The following is a 20,913-nucleotide window of genomic DNA, read 5'->3' as shown; positions in this document are numbered from 1 at the left end:
AGGTGTACCCACATAAAATCATACATGCATATACAAGGCACAGTCTCCAACCCTTTGGGTTTGGTTCACACCCCATTCTTCCTAATAATATATAATATCCCTAATTCCTAACAATACAGTTCAACAAAATATAATATCTAGTACCAACAAGAAAAGTCTCAAGAGAGTTCTCCAAATGAGACAAGTGAAAAAGATTTTACATGCACGATTCATCAGTCTTTGCTAAGTTTCCTGTTATTTCTTTGGCGCATCCGTGGGACCTTTGACTCGAGTATGACGTGTCCAACCTTTCTCTTTGGTGCATATCACTATATCTAAAGTCAACAGGATCTGTAACGGTCCTTCCCTGCTCAGGGTCAGCTTGTCTTCCTTCCATGTCCAAACCAGAACCCAGTCTCCAAGCTAAAACTTATGCACTGTGAATCCTAAGGGAGGAGTCTGAGCAATAAGCCTTTTTAGTTGTGAAGTTTTCAGATGTTACAGTAAAGACAGAACATATTTCTTTAAAAGCAAATCCTTGGTCTCAAATATTGGATCCAAGGAAGAATTTTGAATCCCTTTTTGGATAAGGGTGACCATACAATAATTCATAAAGTGATAATCCCACACCCCATCAGGGTTTTGTTCTATTCTTAATAAAGCAAGGGGAAGGCACTTGGTCCAGAGCAATTCTGTCTCAGCCAATTTAGTCAGTTGCTGTTTAACTTCCTTATTCATCCTTTCCATTTTACCTGATGAGGGCCGAGGTCATGGGGTATGTAAGTCCCATGATATTTCTAGAGCTTGGCCACAGATGGAGGATCTTAGCTGTGAAACAGGTGCCTTGGTCCAAATCTACCTGCTCCATCATCCCATACCCTGGAATGATATATGCTCAAGGAGGACTTTTACAACTGCTGAGGCAGTTGCCCCGGCAAGGGGAAAGGCCTTATCCATAAGGTCAGATGGTCCACTACGATCAACAGGATTTGAGACGCCCCACTGATGGCAGCTCAGTAAAATCCACCTGAATGCTTTGGAAAGGCCTGATACCAGAGGGCCTTCCTCCTTTTTGGACTTGTCATTGGGCTGCCCTATTCATCCTTTGACAAATAAGACACCTGCTGACCAGTTGCCTGCTATTGTGTACAAGCCCAGTGCCACAAATTTAGTCAGCATCACGTCACACAGGTCTTGGACACCCCAAGGACTGCCCTGATGTAAATGTTGGAGCACATGTCCCATATCTGCTATGGTCAGTACCTCTCTGCCATCAGGAGGAGCCAATGCCCCTCTTTATTCTCCTGAGCACTAAGGCTTTGAATTTCCTGCTTTTCTTCTGGGGTAAGGGGAAAGTGGAAGCATTGGAGGCAGAAATGCCAGAATTAATACCATCATTTCCTCCATACTTACAAATTCCTTTCCTCCAGCCTGTTTCACCTCCTCATCTGCAAAACAGTTTCCCCTTTTCTCAAATGAATCTGCTCTTTGATGCCCCTGCACATAAATCACTGCAATGTTCTTAGGTAACATAAGATTAATCAAAATTTCAGTGACTAATGCCCTGTGTGCCAATCCCTTACCTTTACTGTTTCCATTCTTTTCCCCAAGTAATTTACAGGATCTAATTTCTTTTTTCCTTCACTTATACAGTGGCCTAAATATTTTACCTCATGTTTCACAAATTGCAATTGGTCTTGAGAAATTCTTAGTCCCTGTGCTCCTAAATAATTTAACAAACTGATAGTGACTTGGACAAAGTCACTTTTTTTCCTTCCTGCCACAAGAGGATCATCTACATATTGTAAGACTTTTAACAGTAAGAAATTTATCCCAGAATGTTCACACAATTCTTACATACCCAAGTAAATGTTTCATAAATTGAATATTATACCAATCATTTTGCTTTTAAAATACCCAATATACAGAAAAATCCCAAACTATATATTGTCCATAACAAAAACATTTTCTTTTTTTTTTCTTCCCCTCCCTCCACCCCCCCCCCAAGATGGCAAGCAGTCCTATATATTTTAAATATATTGCAGTATATCCTAGATATAATACATATTTGCAGAACCAAACAGTTCTCCTGCTGCACAGGGAGAATTGGATTCAGAAGGTAAAAATAACTCGGGAAGAAAATCAAAAATGCAAATAGTTCACATTCGTTTCCCAGTGTTCCTTCTTTGGGTGTAGCTGTTTCTGTCCATCATTTATCCATTGAAACTCAGTTAGGTCTCTTTGTCATAGAAATCCACTTCCATCAGAATACATCCTCATACAATATTGTTGTCGAAGTGTATAATGATCTCCTGGTTCTGCTCATCTCACTTAGCATCAGTTCCTGTAAGTCTCTCCAAGCCTCTCTGTATTCATCCTGTTGGTCATTTCTTACAGAACAATAATATTCCATAACATTCATATACCACAATTAACCCAGCCATTCTCCAATTGATGGGCATCCATTCATTTTCCAGTTTCTAGCCACTACAAACAGGGCTGCTACAAACATTTTGGCACATACAGGTCCCTTTCCTTTTTTTAGTATCTCTTTGGGGTATAAGCCCAATAGAAACACTGCTGGATCAAAGGGTATGCACAGTTTGATAACTTTTTGGGCATAATTCCAGATTGCTCTCCAGAATGGTTGGGTTCGTTCACAACTCCACCAACAATGCATCAGTGTCCCTGTTTTCCCACATCCCCTCCAACATTCATCATTATTTTTTCCTGTCATCTTAGCCAATCTGACAGGTGTGTAGTGAAATCTCAGAGTTGTCTTAATTTGCATTTCTCTGATCAATAGTGATTTGGAACACTCTTTCATGTGAGTGGTAATAGTTTCAATTTCATCATCTGAAAATTGTCTGTTCATATCCTTTGACCATTTATCAATTGGAGAATGGCTTGATTTTTTATAAATTTGAGTCAGTTCTCTATATATTTTGGAAATGAGGCCTTTATCAGAACCTTTAATTGTAAAGATGTTTTCCCAGTAACAAAAACATTTTCAAAAGGACAAAGGCAAAAACTATTATCTTTGGAGTCCCTTTAAATAATTGGCTTCAGTACAGTTAATTAAAACTTCCTATTTTCACATAAAAGAATCTGAAAAGTTCTTAAAAACATCATTTTTGAAATAACCCTTTCAAACTATAGATTGCATTTATGATCATATTCCTTCAACAAAAAAACCATTATGTTTCAAAGAAACAAATATTCAGTCAATTAACCAAGCCACTACAGAAAATGACTGGAACACACTTGATGGGAGGGAGAGAAGGGAGGAGAGGATTCCATGTGGCTACCCTTCCCCCACTTCTACACTCCTGGACAAAGGATTCCCTCTTGTTTCTCCACTCAATTTCCTACTCGGGAATCCTCAAGATTTAGGCAGTCAGTTTATTTCCTTTCTTTTTCCAACTGATTCCTTCTTGATATCATTCAGGCTCTCAATTTGCTCCTACAAATCAATCCTTCATAAATTTCCTGCATTCTTCTTTCCAGTTCCCTTCAGAACTTTTAAGATTCACAATATAGTGAATAGCTAGAAAAACTCCATAAAGCATAACTTACAATGTTAACAAGTTATCCAATATCTTTCCTTGTTTTCCACATGTCTAACATTCTAAATTCCTCAATGCACCCTTTCCTTTATTGTTTTTTGCAGACTCCCAGCCCCTCCTAGGTCCCTTATATTCCTTTTTAGCAGCACCCGAGTTATGGATCAGCTGAATCATGATCCTATTTCTCTCTCTTTCTCTCTTATCCCTGTGCTTTTCTCATTCCCTTCTCTGCCTCTCTTTTTCCTTAGCCTGGTCCTCATCTCTCCTTACATAAACCTTAGTAGCTTCCTCCAATAAAGTTTCCAAAGGAGACTGCATCCACCCTTCAATCTTCTGTACTTTCCTATTTATATCCTGCCAGGAATTAGATACATACTGCACCTTTAACATCTGTTCATTCTCTGGGCTATCAGGATCTGTTCCTGAATATTTTCTTATTCCTTCTCTAATTCTTTCTAAATACTGCACTGGTGACTCGTCCTTTTCTTGGGTGATAGCTAAGGTCTTGTTTATATTTTGCCTCTTTGGGAAGGCATCCTTCATCCCTACAACTATTAACTCCCTCAGATCTTGTATATTCTGTCTATGTGCCTGATTATTACCATCCCACCTTGGGTCTTTCACAGGATACTTCTGTTCAGCTGGGACCGCCCCGTCATTCAAAGGTGGGTGCCTCCTTTCCCATTCCCGCATGGCTTGTGCCCGAATTGAGCAGCACTCTTCAGGAGTAAACAATATTGATAATACATGCATTAATTCCCCCCAAGTATATAAACTGGGGCCCAGGAATTGATCTGTTTTGATACTCTAACTGAGTCCTCCATAACACAAACTAATTCTTTTTTAAATGCCCTGACCTTACTTCTTTATAAGGGTACATTCACATATCCAATACTTCCTTGAGCCCCACTTAACGGGACTTCCCTGAGGGGGAACATATCGGCATCCCCAGTTGGGAGGGGGACCTCTCTACTATATCTCCCACTGAACTCTATTTCTTTCTTGGGTGTGGCCTCCTCCCTAAAGGGGAGGCTCTGAATATCCTTCTGCAACTGGTGCAATTCCCTGGAAATAGGAGCATATTGTGTTTCCCCGATAATAAGACCTATCCCGAAAATAAGCCTTCCCCTTACTGTGTAAGATTCCTCTAAAATAAGCCCTCCCCCGAAAATAAGGCCTATTGAGATGCTACTGTAGTGAAGGTGATCCCCTGCGCTACACGCTACATTATGGTACACTCTTTATGTACCATCCCCCCGCTCCCTCTCCCCCCCGGGTGAAACGCACGCCGCGCTCCAAGCTGCATCCAATCAGAGCTGCAGCAGTGAGTGTGTCATCCTGTTCTTCCCCAGTGATTTTCTTGCTGGCACCATTGAGAGCAGTGCCGTGGAGGAGAGCTGAGGCAGGACAACATAAAAACCCGGTATGTAAGCGGGAGTGAGGGGGCATGATGGAGGATAAAAGAAGAACTCAGCCAGCACTCACTGCGCTAAAGAAATGAAGAACTTCCTTGCAGAGAGAAGAATAGATCAAGTAATGATTCCTGCAGGAATGACTGCCTATCTCCAGACCCTTGATATTGCAATAAACAAGCCATTCAAGGATCATTTGCGCATGGAAGTCAATGACTACATTGAAAATAGAATGGAAAGAAATCAGCGTGGAAACTTTGTGAAGCCCTGTGTGCAAGAAGTCGTGACTTGGGTGAAGAAGTCATGGGATAAAATTACTGATAGCTGTGTTGCCAAGGCACTACAAGCAGGTTACCTGGACAAGACATGTTCATTTAAATATGACATGTTGCTGGACATGACAGATTGGGTCCACTTCTTCTGAAGGAAATAGAGGCGCAAGACATCCAGGATGGAATTCAGGGTATGGATACTTATGACGATGTTGTTGAAGAAGATGACATGATCATTATTGAATAAAGGTACTTTTTTTGTTCACATTTACCTGTTTATTAAAATTGCTGTCAATGTTCATTAAAATAAGCCCTCCCCTGAAAATAAGCCCTCTGGGGTTTTTCTGTCCAAAAAATTAATAAGACAGTGTTGTCTTATCGGGGAAACACGCTAAGTTCAGCAGTTTCCTGGAAGCCTCCCTTGGCAGTTCTTTAACACTGGGGCCTGTCACAGTACAGCACTCAACAAAATTTAGCAAAGGCTATTCCCTCAGGTTCCCTAAAACCCAGCCAATAAGACCCCAAACTATTTCAAGAGTTTACCGAGCCACATATTGTGGATTCTAAACTGCTCCAGCCAGTCAGGACATTCGTTTCTTCCAAAGTATTAGTTTCTGTATATCATTGAGTCCCCCTGCTTCGGTCTGTTGTCTGAGAGGGAGGGAGGAGGCACATGTTTGAGTCGAAGACCACTGGAAAAATTCCTCCATGGGCACCTGCCTCCGCTCAAGGTGTACACCTGTCTCCCCAAAAGACACCAATCCTGGAGCGCCCCCACAACTGTTTGGGGCAATTGCACCTACCCAAACTGACTACTCAGGAGTCGCTCCAAATGATGTACAGAAAGAATTTATTAGAATCTTGAGAAGCAGACTGTCCTGGCCTGTGGGCTTGAAAAGACAGCAAGGATACCCACAGGAGAAGAGTCATTCACTTGAAGATGCTTACAACTTTTATACATTTCAGACAAAGAACCCCCAAAGTCCCACCCTCTATAGGTTGTGATTGGTTATATAAACCTTTATCTCCCTATTTGGTCAGTGGAATGCAGTGAAAAAGGTGATATACAGCTTTGGCCACTTAATTCCTTCTTTGGACCATGGAATGCAGTTCAGGTCTCATCTAAAATCATGTGACTGAGGCCTATTGGCCTGATGTGCTTTAGTTAACAGTTTCTGATCAATATGTGCTTAATCTGTAAATTCTTCACCTTGCCACACACAACCAAGAATATGAGCACAATTGGGAAAATGGATATTCAATGAAATAGAGGATTTTTCTAGCATTCTTGATAAAAGACCAGAGCTGAATAGAAAATTTGATTTTTGGGGAAGGATTCTGGCAAAATAGTAGAGTAGGTCAGAAAATTCCAAGCTCTCCTGGTTTCCTACATCTCAGGGAGAACATAGACTAGTCAAAAAGAAATACTACTTGGGGCAGAACAGGGGTCTTCTTGGGATAACTCGAAAAGACTCAAAGAAAGATCCCAGGATGAAGTTTTAACCATTGTAAAGGGTAAGCATTTCCAGGTTAGTTCCAATGAATCAGCAAATAGTGAGCCTTAAGGCTATCTGGGTTCAGAGGTAGCCTCAGCCTGAACCACAGGAACTTTCAGCTCATGGACAGTGTGGGGAGTTGGGGATCTAAGTCCCAGAACATTAAGGGAATCTCAGCTGATTAGGAATGCTAGGCCCAGCTTTGCTGCTGAAGACCCAATCTTGGGCGAGAAGGAACCAGCAAATCTGGTGAGTGCAGAAGTGGTAGGGCAGGGAAGCTGCTGGTCATGGGCACTTACAGGAGAATGGAGCTCTTGGTTTGGAATTCTAGGTCAAGACAGAGAACTGAAGTGAAGCCAATGCATCACCCCTCCCCCCCTTATCTACACTCTAGGTTTAGAGGTGATTATACTAATAAGCTCTCATTTAAAAAAAAAAGAATTGAGCAAGCAAAGGAGAAAGAATAAGTTATAGGAATTTACTGGAATAGGGAAGACTTCAGAGGAGGACATTGAAGTTAAAAAACATACAAACAAACAAACAAAAAAACCTCTCATACCTCAAAGAGCCAATAGCTACCTTCCTAGAAAGAATTCAAGAAAGACTTTAAAAATCAAATGAGAAAAACTGAGGAAAAATTAAAATAAATAAGGACAATCCAAAAAGCTTATAAAAACAAAAGTCAACCAACTAGAAAAGGAGATCCAGAGTCTTAAAAAAGAGAATGTGAAACATAAGAACAACAGATCTGGAGAAGAGATTGTGAGGGATGTAGAAGACCCTTACCCAAAATGACTACTCAGAGATCACTCAGTAGAAGGCAGAAAAGTTGTTTATTGAAAACCTCCGGAGGATGAGCCATCCCATCACGAGATAAGAAAGAGAAAACTTGCAGTAGGAGGGCTAAAGAAGTAGTGAAGATTAACATAGCTTTTATATTACATCACAAGTAAGAGAGCACTGAGAAGGGGAGGGGGAGGCATCTAATTGGTTGTTGCTATTCGGGGAAATTGGAATGGAAGGTTTCTGTTTCTCTAAAATCTCCTGATTTCTAGGAAACAGAAAGTCAGGCCTTCAGGCTTAATCAAGCAGACAGTGGTTCAGCTAATAGACTGAATATCGATAAATGTCAAATACCAATAAATGTCATCAGCTCAGGTTAAGTAAATATGTTTCTAGCTGGCCAAGGCTCAAGTAGATATGAGCCTGCACATAATATACAGGTCATAGGGGAAACACAGAAATAATAAAATACAGAAAAAGAATTCATACATTCCTGTAAGTTCTTCACCTTATCTATTCCCCACAAGATCAAGAAGAGAAAAAGCATAAGAATAATTGGACTAACTGAAAGCTATGACCAAAAAAAAAAAAAAAAAAAAAAAAAACCTTACACAATAATACAAAAATTAATCAAAGAAAATTGTCCTGAAATGATAGGAAAAAATCTACTGAGCCTACAAGAAAAAAAAAAAAGGAACATTATTGCTAAATTTCAAAACTCCCAAATCAAAGAGAAAATTTAACAAGAAATGAACAAAGAAAAAAATTCAAATATGCTGAAGATACGATCAGAATTGTACAGGATTGTCGGCAGCTACAATAAAAGACCACAGGTCCTGGAATATTATATATCAGCAATCAAAAGAATTAGGCCTGTGGCCAAAAATATATCCAGCAAAATTAAGGATAACATTGAATGGGGAAGAAATGGATATTCAATAAACTCGCAGATTCTCATGATTTTGTCTCAATCAAACCTGAACTCAATAGAAAATTTAACTTATAAGAGCCAACATCAAAGACTAATTTTAAGGGGTCAAACAAGAAGAAACTATTTATGGTTTATTTGTGGAAATATAAACCATATGTCTAAAATTCTCATTGGTAATTGGGCAGTCCAAAAGAAAGATTGGGGCAGAACTGAATAGGATCTTATTCTAAAAAGCAAAATAATCTAGGAAAAGGTAAACATAGGAATTATGTAATACTTCTGAGGTGCAGAGGAAGAATTTACATAAAGGCATTAGATGGGGAAGGAGAACTGGTAGTTCTGAAAACCTATTCACATTGGGAATGAGTTAAATAGGGAACTCTGTGTGTGTGTGTGTATATGTGTGTGTGCACCCATATACATATACATATGGGTGCACACACACGTATACACGTATACACACACACACACACATATACACACACATATACATATAATTCATGAAGGGTATAGCATCCTCCAAAATCTATAAAGAAATGAGGGGGGAGGGAATAGGATAAAGTGGGGTATAGAAGGTTATGTATAATAGGAGTGGGACAAGATGTTTAAATTAATAGGAAAGGAATAAAAAGGGAGAAAAAGGGTGGTATATGGTAAGGTGGGTACAGAAAGGTTGTTAGATTAATGGGAGTTGGATGAAGAAAGAGAGAAAGGGTACCAGGAGAGAAGATAAGGGAGGAAATCCATGATGGGGATAGTTGAGGTTAAGTAATAGCAAGGTAAGATAAGGAATAGAACTAAAATAGAGTTAGCAGGAATAGGAGATGAGAGATAATCAGAAACACAATAACAAGGATCAAGAATAGAATTTATTAAAAAAAAATAAAAGTAAGCCTAGTCATCACTGATCTCAGACAAAGTCAAACTTAAAAGATTCAATCAAGAGAAATCTACATTATATGTCATCTATATTAGTAGTTTTAGATTAATGTCTTATGTATGTATCTATATGTAGGTATATGTATGTGTATAAAGGTGTGGGTATATATGTATGTTTGTGTATAAATATATATGTATGTATATATGTATATATAAATATATCTGTGCTTGACTATAGCCTGCTTGAGGAGAGAGGGGGGAGAGAGATGAAAGGGGAAAAAATAAAGTAAAAAGTTACACATCAGAGAATAAAAGAATAATCTATAAGGAAGCCAAAAAAATCAAGATAAATAATCATGAATATAATGTTTTCTATTACTATATATGTTTTTTTAAAATAACTTTTTATTGGTAGAACGCATGCCAGGGTAATTTTTTACAGCATTATCCCTTGCATTCACTTCTGTTCCGAATTTTCCCCTTCCTCCCTCTACCCCCTCCCCTAGATGGCAAGCAGTATATCCTAGATACAATATATGTGTGCAGAACCGAACAGTTTTCTTGTTGCACAGGGAGAATTGAATTCAGAAGGTATAAATAACCCGGGAAGAAAAACAAAAATGCAAGCAATTTATATTCATTTCCCAGTGTTCTTTCTTTGGGTGTAGCTGCTTCTGTCCTTCTTTGATCAATTAAAGCTCTCTTTATTAAGGAGATCCACTTCCATCAGAATACATCCTCAAACAGTATCGTTATTGAGGTAACATACGTTTTTTTTAATGGAAATTTATTGGTACATATTTTGAATCTTTCCTTATGTTCCACTGGGCAAATGACAGTGTTTGTTTGTTTGTTTTTCTCCTCTCTTTCTTTTTTTGTATTTAATTTTAAATAAATACATTATTTTAAAAAGAAAATTTGACTTTCAAATATAAGATGCAAAATAAACATAAAAAGGTAAAGAAAAGAGAAACCATAAGGGATTTGTTAAGGTTAAACTGCTTATATCCTAAGTGGGAAAATAATATTCATAATTCCTAAAAAGTTTTTTATTATTAAGACAATTAGAAGTATAAACAGAAAGCAGAGTTGTGAATTGAATGTGATGATATGACTATCTAAAAAATTAAATTAATGGATGAGAAAGAAGACTGCACTAGGAGAGGAAAAGATAAAGATAAAATGAGATAAAATATCTGATATAAAAGAAGTCTGAAAAAAGATTTTACAATGGGTGTAGAAATTTATCTTACCATATAGGAAAGTAGGAAGGGAGGGAATAAGAAAAGGGGCAGAGGGAACTGATAAAAGGGAGGACAGTTATGGGTAGGTAAAAGTTGGAAGCAAAACACTTTGAGAATGGACAGAGTAAAAGGAGAAAGTAGAATAAAAAGGAGGGAAATACATAGTAATCATTTCTGTGAAAAAAAAAATTTACAATGAGTTTCTCTAATAAAGACTTGACTTCTCAAACTTAGAAAACTGATTCAAATGTATAAAAATAAGAGCCATTTCTCAAATGATAAATGGAACAAAGGATTTTGGGGTAGCCTTCAAAGTATTCAAAATGTTCTATAGTCATATGAAAAAAATGCTCTAAATCACTGTTAATGGAGAGAAATGAAAATTAAAACAACTTTGAGCTACTATTTCACACCTATCAGACTGACTAGAAAAGAAAAATGACAAATGTCAGAGGAGATATGGGAAAATTAAAGTACTAAAGTACTATTAATGAAGTTGTATATTGATTAAACTATTTCTCTGAAGAGCAATTTGGAGATTTATTCAAAAAGCTATAAAACACTTTGACCAAGCAATACCACTATTAAGTCTGTGTCCCAAAGAGATAAAAAACAAAAATGAAAAGGGCCTATGTGTACAAAAATATTTATAGCAGTTTTTTTCATGGTGGCAAAAAATTGAGGGGATGTTTATCAATTGGGGAATGACTGAACAAGTTGTATATAATTGTGATGGAATACTATTGTACTACAAGAAATAGCAATCAGGATGCTCTCAGAAAAACTTAGAAAGACTTACAAGAATTGATACAAATTAGGATAATTAGAAAACATTGTACATAGTAACAGCAATATTGTATGATGGTCTACTATAAATAACTTAGCTCTTCTCTGAAATATCATGATCTAAGACACTTTTGTAGAACTTAAGATGAAAGATGCTATTCAATACCAGAGAAAGAATGATAGAACCTGAGTGCAAATCAAACATACTTTTTCTTTATTTTCTTTACTTTTATTGGCATTTTTTGCTTGTGTTTTCTTTTACAGAATGATTTAGATAGAAATATGTTTTGCATGATTTCACATGAATAATCTATGTCAAATTGTTTGCCTTCTCAATAAGGGGAAGAAGGGAAGAAAGAAATTTTGGAACTCAAAATTTGAAAAAAAAAACGATAAAATTGTTTTTCATGTAATTGGAAAAAAATAAAATATTAAATAAGAAAAATTATTGGGAAAACTGGAAAGAACTTTGGCAGAAATAAGGTTCTGTTTAACGCCTTACCTACATACCACATTCTATAATACCTTCAAAATGTAAATATAATCTTAATGTTAAAATTATGTCTTAAAAAATTTAGAAGAGAAACAAGTCAATTATCTTCCATAGCTAGAAGTAGATATATCATTAACTAAATAAGAGATAAAAATCCCAAAGATTATTTTCTTTCTCCATATAATAAAATATGTTTCCATTTAAATTTGTGGTTTGAATGCCCCAGCCAGTTTGTATTAGTGAATTCAAATCGCTTTTTATAAAAATTCAGGATCTGTGCCAGGCACTCTGCAAAGCACTTGGATCATTAAAGCAAAAGACTGTTCCTGCTCTTAAGGAGCTCACTATGTAAGTGCGGAAACAAAAAACTGAAAAAAACTAAAAAAACAGGGAACAAGGGGAAAAGAAGATACCTAGTTGATGCTTTTAATGTGCATATATATTGTTGTGCCACAGTTCCCTTTTAATGTCCTGACCCAGTTTCTCCAATTGTCCTTACTCTGCCTCAGGTTATAACCTTTCCCTCTTAATGTTTGATGAGATAAAGGTTTTATATCTTTAGGCTATAATCATTCCTTCTTAATGTTTGACAGGATAAAGGTCTATCCATTTTAGACATCATTAGAATATCAGTAACCTCTCCAGTACCTCCCTCCGTTGTGTCATCCTAGGTGCCGCCCCCCATTAGATTATCCCCATCCAGGTATTTCCCCCATTATATCATTGTTCTTGTTATCCTATAAAATCTTGCTGTCCCGATACTCAGGGCTGGATTCTTTGAGATGATAGTCTCCTTCAGCCCTGGGACCAAACATGGATAATTTGATCCCAGAAAATATCTTCATTTAATAAACTATTAAATTGTACTCTAATCTCTGTCTTGCTCAGTTTCTCTGGTATTAGAATATGTGTACATGTGTGTTTATATGTAAACACATATGCATATTTATCACCAGAATTGGGAAGAAAGGAAAGAGCAGTGTGATTGCCTTTTCCAGCATGATTGACTTCCTGTTGTTAGGGAACAGGTGAAAAAAGGGAGGAAAAATGGACAGATAATAGGCGAATGGATTTCAATCCATCCTGGGGAAAAACAGGGAAAAGTCAGTCTCACTAAAGCCTTGTTTCTGGGCCTCAGAAAGTTATTCTTGAATGCTGTCCTAGTTCCCAAGTCCATGAACTCCTGGGATATATACTGCCTGGGATGTTCTGTGTCCAACCTCCAGGATTCTTGACTAAGGTAAGTCTTTGATCTCCATATCTTGTTTGATTGACTTGGTTTCTATCTCTTATATCCACCAACCTCCTTCAAAATCAGGGTCAAAAGGTACTCGAGATAAATTTTTCTTTCAATAAAGTCTGAGATTTTCTCAAAGAAAATACCGGAGAAGGGACTATCCACTAACAGGAAGCGTAACTCCTGTTTACTTTTACTCTATGCTTAAGCCCTTTTGCTAGAGTTCCAAGAGGGGAAGCTATACCTAAAGTGATAAATCCATCTTTTCCTCATAATGAATTATGTTTTGGTCATTTTAGGGCATGGAACAATTTCCCTTGCTTTTTAGTTAATCACTTTCCACCTTCTTTAATTTGTTGTCTTCAGTAAGTAGTCTGTTATTGTTTAATGTTTCAGTCATATTCAACTCTTTGTGACCTCCTTGAAGTTTTCTTGGCAAAGATACTTCAGTGGTTTGCCATTTCCTTTACCTATTCATTTTACAGATAAGAAAATGAGGCAAATAGGGTTAAGTGACTTGTCCAGGGTTACATAGCTAGTGCTGAGGCCACATTTGAATTCAGGAAGATGAGTCTTCCTGACTCCAGCCTGTGCACTGTGCCACCTAGCCCACATTGAATAGTCTAGTACAGTTCAAACTGGAACTTGTTCTTCCCTTTCTTAGCATAATGGGAAGGTAGGGGATGGAATATAAATAATAAACATTTACATAGCACCTACTATGAGCCAGGCACTTCACTTTGTGAATCTTATCTTATTAGAGCCTCACAACAACACAAGGAAGTATAGGTATGGTTATTATCCCCGTTTTGGGAAACTGAGACAAAGTTGTTTGTTTTTTTCTAAGTGACTTGCCAAGTATCACAGCTAGTGTCTGATGTTCTTTCCGATTCCAGGCCCAATACTCAATCTACGGCATCACCTGCTACACAATTCCTGCCACTTAATAAATATTTGTTTACTTGTTGAAATATAAACTTATGCCTTCTGGCTGATCAAAAGATTCACTTTTTAATATTTAAGTCCTATTCTTGATGACTATGTGACAGAGTGAGTTAAACCTGGGGACCTCTGCATTTTTGCCTATCTTCTCCATTTCTAATGCTTTCATGCAATCATCCTGTATAATTTTGTGGATTGTTGTGTTTAGATTTGGAGTTTTTAATTTTTCTTTGGTTATTATCATTATTTTTCTTTTTTCTTAGTAGCATTTATTTTTTCAAATACATATAAAGATAGTTTTCAACTTTATTTTTTATTTTTAAATAACTTTTTATTGATAGAACCCATACCAGGGTAATTTTTTACAGCATTATCCCTTGCATTCACTTCTGTTCCGATTTTTTCCCTTCCTCCCTCCACCCCCTCCCCCAGATGGCAAGCAGTCCTTTACATGTTGAATAGATTACAGTATATCCTAGATACAATATATGTGTGCAGAACCGAACAGTTTTCTTGTTGCACAGGGAGAGTTGAATTCAGAAGGTATAAATAACCCGGGAAGAAAAACAAAATGCAAGCAGTTTATATTCATTTCCCAGTGTTCTTTCTTTGGGTGTCAACTTTATTTTTTTTTAAATAAAACTTTGTGTTCCGATTTTTTCTCCTTCTTTTCCTTCCCTTCCCCCTCCCCAAAATAGCAAGGAATCTGTGTAATTCTTTTAAATATATTTTCATATTTTTCATGTTATGCAAGAAAAATCAGTTCAAACAGGAAAAAGCTATGAGAAAGAAAAAAATAAGCAAAGAAACAGCAATAACAATAACAACAAAAAGAGATGAAAATACTATGCTTTCATCCACATTCAGTCTCTACAATTCTCTCTTTGAAAGCAGATGGCATCTTCTACCCCAAGTCTATTAGCATTGGCTTGGTTTGGATTTTTTGTTTGTTTCTTTTAATAATACCAGTAATTCAAGTTGTGTAGATGGTGTCTGTCTTACAGCTTTGTTGTTTTGGTTTCTAGAAAGCTAACATTAGTTTTGCTTTTTAAAACATTTTTTTCTATTGTTTCTTCTTTCATCTCTGAATTTATTTCATTCTATCTGAGCTCCTATTCTCTGAGTTCATTACCTCATTGACATTTTCTGCCAATTTTTCTTTATTGTTAATTCTTTAAACTAGATGCCCACTCTGAGACTTATGCTGTCCTGATTACTGAATGTGTCGCATGATTCATTATATCTAACTGGCCTCAGCCACACTTAATTTTATACAGTGGCAACCACTACAAGCATCCTTTCCTAGTTCTCTTTTCAGATCAGTACTACCATTGCTACTGAAAAGAGATTGTCAATCTACTTTCTTATGGCTCCATTCATGCTTGCTTTTATATTTATATTCCTAACATTTTGCACAGTCTTTAGTACTTAGCACATATTGGTATTGTTGTTCAATTGTGTTCAACTCTTCATGACTCCATGAATCATAGTGTCCATAGAATTTTCTCGACAAAGATTGGCTCACCATTTCTTTGCCCAGGATTACATAGCTAGTAAGTGTTTAAGGCTGGATTTGAACTCAGGTCTTTATTACTTTAGAACCAGCACACTTTATCCACTGAGCCCTGAGCTGCCCTGCTAAGTACTTAAAGATTATTTTTTAATTCATTCAATTTCTTATTTGTCTTCTTGATTTTTCATTCAGTTATATTATTACTGTTATTCAGTAATTTGATTCCAATCTTACAGATAACAAGCCCTTCTTTTTAGCATTTATTGTGATTCTAAACCGTAATGTAAGCTATTCATTCTCTTTTACGGAGAGTTTTTATGATTTCAGTCTTATTCTTTCCTTTTGAAGATCCCTTTCTAATTTTCCCAAACTCACTCTTTTCCCCAACTTTCCTTATTTCTTCTAAGGATACTCACAATCCTCATAGTCACACAAATTCATGATTTTAGTCATCTTTGAATCCTAATTTTCTTATATTTTAAATATCCAACCATTGCCACATCTCATTAATTATACCATCACAACATTTCTTACTATGTCATCTTTTTTCTACCTACATAGCTGATATTGTATGCTACCATATCTTCATTACTTCTAAAGTGGACTCTTAAAGTAGAATAGTTTGTTTCTCTATATCATCTCTTACCCCTCCAATGTATTCTTTATTTTTCTTGGTCTCCTTTTGGTGAGTTCAAATCTGGCCTCATCTGAAGAATCAACTAGAGAAGGAAATGACAAACCAATTCAGAATCTCTGCCAAGAAAGTCCCAAATGTGGTCAAGGAAAAGTCAGATATGATTGAAAAATGACTTAACAAAGTTTCAGAACCAAGAAAATTTGATTGTAAACCTGACATACTCAGTAGTGATCCTGATAAAGTAACTTCCTATTGCCAAGTTGCAGAGAAGGTGCTGACCTTCATTGTTGTTTTTTAAAAAAATATATTGATTTTATTCTCAACTTGGGAAATAAAACAAGAATTCCATAACATAGTAGAATGTTTTTAAAAAGGTGATTATACATAAAATTTCATGTACTGAATTACATATATACAATAACAGCATTATTGTTTTAAGAACTTTGAGTGACTAAGTAATTTTGACATCCAGATAGAGAACTAATAAATGGATGTATAGAATCACTTTACAAATGTGTGTGTGTGTGTGTGTGTGTGTGTGTGTGTGTGTGTGTACACACACATAATTCAGTTGAAATTTTATGTACAATCATCTTTTTAAAAAATGATATGATGACATACTTGGAAAATCCTGAAGATTCAACTAAAAAGTTAGTTGAAACAATTAGTAATTTTAGCAAAATAGAGGATATGAAGTATAAATAATAAAGAAATATAAATAAATAAAATAATATAAAACAAATAAATAAATAATTTTGTTCATATGATTCCTAGGTTTATTTTGTCAGGTATGTTCTCAGATATTTTATACTATACAGAGTTATTTTAAATGTTTTATTTATTTTAAATGTATTATTTTCTCTTCCTGCAAGGTTTTGTTTGTGATATATAAGAATGCTGATGATTTATGTGGATTTACTTCATATCATCTTCAAAAAGATAATTTTAATACTTCATACCCTATTCTTATTCCTTTCTTTTCTTTTTCTTTTCTTATTGCTATTCCTGGGATTTCCAATACAATACTGAGTAATATTGGTGACACTGGGCAAGGTTCATATCTGATTTTATTGAGAAGGCCTCTAGCTTATCCTCACTACAAATAATGCTTGATGATGTTTTGTGGTAAAATTTTTATCAATTTAAGGAAAAATACATTTATATACATATTTTTAAGTGTTTTTAAAAATAGAAATGTATATTATACTTTATCAAAATCTTTTTCTATCAAAAAGCTTTTTCAATTGATTATATCTATGGATATAATCACATGTGGTTTTTTAAAACTTTTATTATTGATATGATCAATTTTAATAGTTTTCCTTATGCTAAACCATACTGTTTGATCATAATGTATGATCTATATAATATATTGTTGAAATCTTTTAGCTAGTATTTTATTTAGGATATTTGCATCCATATTCATAAATGAAATTGGTCTATAATTTTCTTTATTTTTACATTTCCTGGTTTCAGTATCAGTGTCATATTTGTCTCATTTATTGTCATTCTCTTTAATGAAATTATTGAGTTTTTTCCCTATGATTTGTTCTTTAACCCAGTCTTTCTCTAAGATTAGATAGCTTAGTCTCCAATAAGTTTTAATTCTTTGTTTCCATGATCCTTTATTGAATATAATTTTTATTGCATTATGATCTGGAAAAGATGCTTTTAATATTTCTATTTTTTCTGCATTTAACTTATGAAGGTACCATTACTTCTGAGAAAAAGGTATATTCCTTTCTATTTCCATTCACTTCTTTCCAGATATATATCATATCTAGTTTATCTAAATTTGATTTGCTTCCTTGACTTCTTTCTCATTCATTTTTAATTAGATTTATCTAGTTCTGAAAGGGGAAGATTATGTTGCCCCACTATTAGTATTACTATTTGTCTCCACCTATGGTTTATTTAACTTTTAAAATTTTAGGTGCTTTAGTATCTGGTGCATATACATTCAGTATGATATTGCTTCATTATCTATGGTACCTTTCATCAAAATGTAGTTATCCTGTCTATCTATTTTAATTAAATGTACTTTAGCCTTCACTTTGTCTAAGATCACGATTGCTACTCCTGCCTTTTTGGCATTAGCTGAAGTATAATTAATTCTACTGAGACCCTGGGATTCTTCATTTTAATTCTGTGCTTATCTTTCATTCTTAAATGTGTTTCTTGTAAAGAAAATATTGTTGCATTCTGATTTTTAATCCATTTTGCTATCTTTTCATCCCATTCACATTCAATTATAATCATTGTTCCTGCATTTCCCTCCAAATTATTTTTACTCAGTTTTGTCCTCAGCTTTTCTTTTTACTTTATCTCTCTTACCTTAGAAATCCTCTTATCCTCCTATTATTCTACCCACCTCTCAAACACTCCCTTATCTTCTCACTTCCTCCTAAACCTTAATCCACATCAAGGAATTTTTTTCATCTAAGATTGTTTATTGTTGTTTGTCCTTAGTTTTCACTTAAGAGTTCTCTATAGAGCACTGGTCCTAAAGTCAATAAAAACTGGGTCCAAATTCAGCCTCAGACATGAGCTATATGACCCTGGGCAAATCATTTAACCATGATCTGCCTATGTTTCCTTGACTCTAAAACTCTAAAAAAATAATGAGTATAATAATGATACCTATCTCTTAGGGCTAATGTAAGGATCAAGTTCTTAGTTCTTAGTTCTTAGAGATATTCATTCTTAGTATAAGACTTGGAGGTGTTGAAGTGAAGGGATGTAGTCAGACTCTCCCTGGACCAGGCCATCAAAAATGATAGGTTTTTCCACTCAAATGATTACATACAGGGTGATACCCCCAAAATACAATGAAATTAATTCCTCCAGATCAAGGGCAAAGATTTTATTAGGCTTCTATAAGTGGGCTAAATCCATAAGGATTTTTAAGCAAGGAAAAGGGGGGAAGACAAGTTCCCTGATAACCAAGAGGAAGATGCCATTAAGAAAAGATGCCATGAGGTGGGATTATGCCATTGACTGACCAGCTAACAGTAGAAAAGATTTAGCATCCTAAAAAGAGTTAGCTATAACAAGGAGAAAGAGACCATGAAACAGGAGTGTCCCATTGACTGGCATGCTAAATTCCAGGAGAAGTTAATGAGGAAATTATAGTGGAATAAGTCTTTTATAAGGGAAATATATGGGGCAAAGAGGGAGGGTGACACAATAACTTTGCTTTCTGATTAGATACAGTATCTGTGGGGTTATGGTGGTTTTTGTCAATGCTAGGTATTAGGGCTAAGAATTATACCAGAGGCTTTTACCTAGGGTGGAGTAATAAAGTCCCCTTAAGGAAGGACCCACTTTAATCTTATCAGTTCTCTTCCCTGCTTGTCTCAGGTACTAGCAAGAATTCCAGATTGTTTACAGTATTTCAGGATCTCTCAGTCTATACCCATCTAGTTATCCATGACCACATCAGAACAAGTTAGAACATTTTCTCCTGTTTTTTCATTCCCAGATAAAGAAACCATTAACTTCTCTGAATTCTCTTTTCTATTTTGCTTATATAATCTTTTTTCTCCCCTAAGAGAGATTAGGGAAGTGACTTTTCTTCTCAGAAGAAGAGGAACTATTATTCGCTTCTAGGGAAGGGAAATACTTAAAAGGTGAAAGATTTAATAATTCTAGCCCAATAACCTTCTTCAAAACTGATGTTGTGCTACAGTTTCCTTTTATTGTTCTGCCTCAATTTCCCTAGTCCTGCCTCAGTTTCCCTGAATTGTTCTGCCTTAGTTCCTTGAATTGTTCTTTCTCAATGCCCCTGGTTGCAACCCCCCTTTTCCTGTTCATTAGGACTGAGATAATTAGGGTTGTGGAGACTTAGTCCCTCTGACATTCCAAGTCATAAAACTCCAGATATCCTATCTCAGATACCTAATTGGCCTTCTATACCTCTATATCTCCAGGCTTTCTGTCTCTAGTTTGACTACCCCCTTCATTCCCAGTTTATCAGAATTTATGGTCCTACTCCGAACCTGTCAGAACCAAATTGATGGTCCCTTCCTGGAAATTCTCTCACTCACCAATGTTCTGACTCCACCTCTTGCCTTTCTCTCCTCAATCACGTAGTCATATATAAATAATTGGAATCTCACCTTTGAGGCTGGATCCTTTGAGATGAAAGTCCAATTCAGCCCTGGAGGCAGAATGGATTCTGCTCAGCCTCCAGACTATCTCTCCCTCTCAGAAACCCAAATAAAACATTAAAAACTCTCTAATCTCTATCTTGCCTCAATTTCTCAGGCATTATACTGAGAGACTACCTAGCTTTAGAACTTAGGAAAAAGAAAATATTGAAGAGGAAAGGAGCAGACAACAGTATCAAATGCAAATAGATCAAGAAGGATAAAAGTTGGGAAAAGATCATAAAATCTAGCAATTAAGAAATCATTTGTAACTTTTCAATTTGAAACTGAAACAAGCAGTTTTACTTGAGTAATGAAGTCTGAAGCCAGATTAGAAACAAAAGTTTGAGAAGGTGATGAGAGAAAAAGCAGGAAATGTTGTTACAGCCCTTTCTCCTTCTGTACTCCCCTTCCCCCTCAGGAGTTTGTTTGATAAAGGGAAGAGAAATATAGTGTACTAACTTGACAGAATGATAGTGTCAAGGAAAGGTACCTTCATTTTTTCATTCTGGATCATTTTGTAAAATCTTTAAAAATTTCTTTGAAAATTTTTATGTTACTTATTTTTAAAGAAAGTTCTGTTATGATACTGGGT

Source organism: Antechinus flavipes, chromosome 4 (genome assembly GCF_016432865.1).
Source record: "Antechinus flavipes isolate AdamAnt ecotype Samford, QLD, Australia chromosome 4, AdamAnt_v2, whole genome shotgun sequence".
Classification (NCBI taxonomy): domain Eukaryota; kingdom Metazoa; phylum Chordata; class Mammalia; order Dasyuromorphia; family Dasyuridae; genus Antechinus; species Antechinus flavipes.
Note: the sequence above shows the minus strand (reverse complement) of the source record.